Here is a 4,433-nt window from a genome sequence, read left to right as displayed (position 1 = left end):
GAAAGATGAACGAGTTGACTGTGTTAAAGATACTTAGCATCGTCCTTCCACTTACTCCACCTAAATCAGGAGCCCACAGCCAGATAAAGGAACTCCAGCAAGCCTCCATGACCTAACCTTAGGAGGAAGGCTTCACCCCATTATCCCTGCCCTTCTGTCAGGCTTCCCCTAAGAGGCTAACTCCACTTGACCAAGACTGATTAGACTTGTGTTGGAACACTGAGGACGCTTCCCAATCAGTTGTGTGCCATACTAATTATTGATGTTTGTCAAGGGCATCATTCAGAAGGATGTCTACATTGGTACTTGTCACCTTCATCCATCATCCCTGGACATTTGAATAGTTGAGCTACACCTAGTTAAGCCATGGCCGATGAATAGAGATGAGAAAAGGAATCAAAGATCAATAGTATAATTTGTTGGAGTAAGAGGAAGTGCCTTTATTCCCAAATGGCCCTCCCATGGCTAGGAATGAGGAACAGCCCATTGTAGAGATCCTCAGCCTTTAGTGTGTAGGTCAGTGTCCTAGTTTCGTTTATGCCGCTGTGATAAAAAATACCCTGACAAAAAGAAATTAGAGAAAAAAAGTTTAGTTGGCTTATAATTCCAGGTTATAACCAATTGATGTGGGAAGTCAGAGCAGGAACTTGAAGTTACACACATAGTCAGGAGCAAAGAGAAATGAATTTATTCATTCTTGTCAGTGGTCAGTTTCTCTCTACGTGTAGTTCAGGATATCCTGACTGGGGAATGGTATTGCCCATAGTGGGCTGAGTTTCCCAAATCAGTTAACATTTAAAAAATCCCCCACAGACATGCCCACAGGCCAACCTGATCCAGACAAATCCTATGAAAGACTCTACCCAGGTAATTCTAGGTTGTAATAAGCAACAATTAAAATTAACCATCACACATACAATAACCTGGCTAACAATTAAAATGAGTTGGTTGCCCCACAGGTAGTTGATTTCAGTTGACCTGGGACAGGAGTAGGTATTACTAAGTTGTTACAGTGTGTGGAAAAACTAGGAGTCTCTGTGCCTACTGCAGTTACCATGCATGAAGCAGCTTACAGTCCATGACTGCAGCCCTACCATGAGGCCTCTGATCCTCTAAACTCTCAGAGCTCTAGTCTCTGCCGTGAAGGGACACTAAGGTCAGCTCACAAGACCAGATGAAATGTCAAAGGGAATATACATTCTGCTGGTGTAGTTAAGGATACTGTACAGTCAGGGACTCAACTGTGCCTTGGATGGGTAAACACCAGGAAGACGGCAATTTCTACAACAGAAGACTCCACTTTCAAGCACACAGGACATGGACAGGTTAACTGCTGCCTCTGCAAACATGAAGGCCTGAGTTTGATCCCTAGCACCCATGGGAAACAATGTTGAGCATGGTGCTATAATCTTAAGGAAGTAACCCTATATCAGTTTGTAACCCCAGAGCTGAGGAGACCAACACAACATTCTAGGAGGATCTCTAGAGACCGCTGGCCACCCAGGTCTAGCCTAAATGGTGAGCTCCAGGCAAATGTGGGGCAGTGGAGGGCCTCAAATAGAGTGGATTGTGTTCTTGGGGATGATAAATAAAATTTGTCTTTGGCACAAACACACACATACACACACACACACACACACACACCACCACCACCACCACCACCACCACCACCACCACCACCACCACCACCATTAGCTTCAGAGAAAAGCTTTGAATAGCCTGCTCTTAAGGGTTCATTAGCTGCCTTCCTTCCAAACAGAACGTAGCTCCTGGCCTGTAATGTCTGTCTGAACAACCCCACTCATCCACCCCCATTGTGTGTACCTGAGTCTGTCGGGAGCTTGTTGTTTAAACTTGGCACCTACGGATGTGTTGCTTCTCATGTCCTTTCCTGTCTCCCACCTGTTCACAGGGACTTCTAAATTAGTCATCTGTTGCCAAGGAAACTCTCTGCTTTCCCCCAAGGTGTGAATCCTGAGAGATTTTAAAAGAAGGGGCGGTGATTTAATAGGCCTGGTTTGCTTCATAAACCTATCACTGCCTGAAGAACAGAAGCCAAAGTTGTCTATGTATGCATTTGTATGCACATATGTATATACGTGTGTGTGCATGTGTGTGCATGTGTGTGCATGTGTGTGCATGTGCGTGTGTTGTTTGGTTTTTTAAATTTTTTTTTGAGACAGGGTCTCATACAGCTCAAGGTAGTCTTGACCTTGAACTTCTGATCCTCCTTTCTCCACCTCTCAAGTACTAAGATTATAAGTGTGTGCGATGATTGCCACCGTACAGTGTTAGATATTGAACCCAGAGTCTTATGCATGCCAGTGCTTACACCAATGAGCCTTACCACCAGCCTTCAGTACTCCCAGCATTAGCAGCCCTGGAGAATCTTGCTAACATGCAGATCCCTAGGCCCATTGTGACTTCCTGAGTAAGTATCTAGACTCCAAATTCTAGATTCTAGAGCATGGGCTCAAAGGCTATTTTCAACCAAACAAGAGGTCTTTCAGGAATCAGGAATATAATGTCAGGTTTTGCTGATATATATACAAAATAGTACAGGCTGGAGAGATGGCTCAGCCATTAAAGGCTAGGCTCACAATCCAAACATCAACAGAAAACAGTCACAGAGGGCTAGGGCATCTGATTTGTCTTCAGAGATGTGTTCCCAATAATTATGTCTTCCTCCCTTGCCACTTGTAATTGGGGAAGAGGGTAGAGGCGTAGTTAAAATGATGTAATAATGTAGAAACCCAGGCCCGTGCTCTGGAACATGTTCTCTGGGCCCCATAATTTATGCTATTTCCAAGCAGGTTGCTTTGAGCACCTGGGGTGTAAAGGGTATTCCAAAATTGCTAAAGACAAACCAGCATCTAATTAATCTAGAACAGAGACAATGGCAGTGGTTGGACATATGCAGATGCCACTCACATGGCCTCCTGCAGCCTCGTCTGCCTCCCCAAAGAAGCTTGAGCCCAGTTCACCTTGGTTGGGTGGTCCAAGAGCTCACTGGGGTGCTATCTCTGCCCCTTTCCCCTTCACCACCACCCCTCCACCCCCGATTTTCAAAGCACTTTGAGAACTGAGTCCTCTTCAAATACAGGGGAGGACCACGTGACATACACTTCTTCCTTCCAGGGGCTCTGTGCAAGCGTTCACCCCAGGCCAGATGTCTATCTTATGTGCCTTGTGTTATCCTTGAGAGGGACCCTGCTCAGGTGAAGACAGACTTCCCACGACCTGCTCCAGGTCACGGAGAGTGAGCAGAGGGCTCTCCGTGTTCCTGAGAGACCCCTCTATTCACCATCCCCAGCTTCTGGAGTTGCCTTTTCTTCCTTCAGCTAAAGTGGAAATTCTTTTCCAATGGCGAGTGACATCCTGCCTGACCTTCACTGTGTGCAAAGGAGCGGTGACATTTTCAGAACCACTCACTTTCATTCCTCCTGATCGCTGTGGAGCCCCGGGAAGGCTCTCGCAAATGCCCTGTGACACGTGGACTGTGCTCACAGGATACCCCAAGTCTTCCTGTGCCTAACAGAGGATTTGAGACTGTGAAAAGGGATGACAGAGAGGGGCAAGGCAGTGGGGTAGGACAGGCTCTGGACTGGCCTGCAGCTCATCCCAAAGGTGGCCTGATAGCAAGGAGAGGCAGGTGCCCACTTTACAATGAAGAGAGGAAGGCTCTTGAGTTTATATCACTGACTGGATATTCCTGAACCCTTTATGGTAACAGGATAGAGACCGTTGGGAACATCAGTGTTCCTGTGGATGGTCCCATCAGGCCCTCCTAGCCTGACTGACCCCACACCAGCAGAGATTCTGCCAGCTCTGAAGACTGGTGTGTCTGCTCCATCTCTGCTCAGAGCTATATCTCAGAGTGTGCCCGTGAGCAAGCGTGCTTTCTTTGCATAGCAATGGTAAGGGCAAAGACAACGGCCAGAGTCACTGGTCTCCCTTTTGTCAAATGGAATGAGGAGAAAGGTGCCGACCAAATTCGCAGGTGGGGAGCAAGATGGTTCAGTCAATAAAGTGTTTGCCCTGTAAGCGTGAAGTCCCAAGTTCAGTCCTCAGAATCCACTAGACTGGGGGGAGGGGACAGCAAGCGATGTGGTGACACAGGCTTGCATGCTAAGCACTGAGGAGGCAGAGACACATGGATCCTTGGCACTCGTTGGCCAGCCTACTTGAATCTGTGACCTGTAGGCCAGTGAGAGGTCCTGCATCAAAAACAAACAAAACGTGGGCAGAGACTAAGGAAAGACACCACGATAGTCTCTGGGTATTCACGTGAACACACTCCTATACAGAAGAGTAGTAGTAATAATAATAAAACACAAACCTTGTGGGGCTGTTTTTGATCTGGTTCTGACTTGTGGACACCTACTGCTATGGGAGATTAGAAAAAGTCCCCTTCTCTGTGGGTCAGAAGCAGA

At 47.0% G+C, this 4,433-nt stretch overlaps 1 long non-coding RNA gene across 1 annotated transcript; it reads right to left on the bottom strand.

Moving 5' to 3' along the window:
* Positions 1 to 415: 415 nt before the first annotated feature.
* Positions 416 to 2,994, bottom strand: LOC134480064 (uncharacterized). Its single transcript, XR_010054197.1, has 3 exons — positions 2,348 to 2,994; positions 1,825 to 1,974; positions 416 to 560 (listed from the first exon to the last, which is right to left on the bottom strand). It is a non-coding gene; the product is annotated as an uncharacterized LOC134480064 (long non-coding RNA).
* Positions 2,995 to 4,433: the final 1,439 nt, after the last annotated feature.

Source organism: Rattus norvegicus, chromosome 8, assembly GCF_036323735.1.
Source record: "Rattus norvegicus strain BN/NHsdMcwi chromosome 8, GRCr8, whole genome shotgun sequence".
Taxonomy (NCBI): Eukaryota; Metazoa; Chordata; class Mammalia; order Rodentia; family Muridae; genus Rattus; species Rattus norvegicus.
The sequence above is the reverse complement of the archived record's forward strand: the minus strand, read 5'-3'. Positions and strand labels throughout refer to the sequence as shown.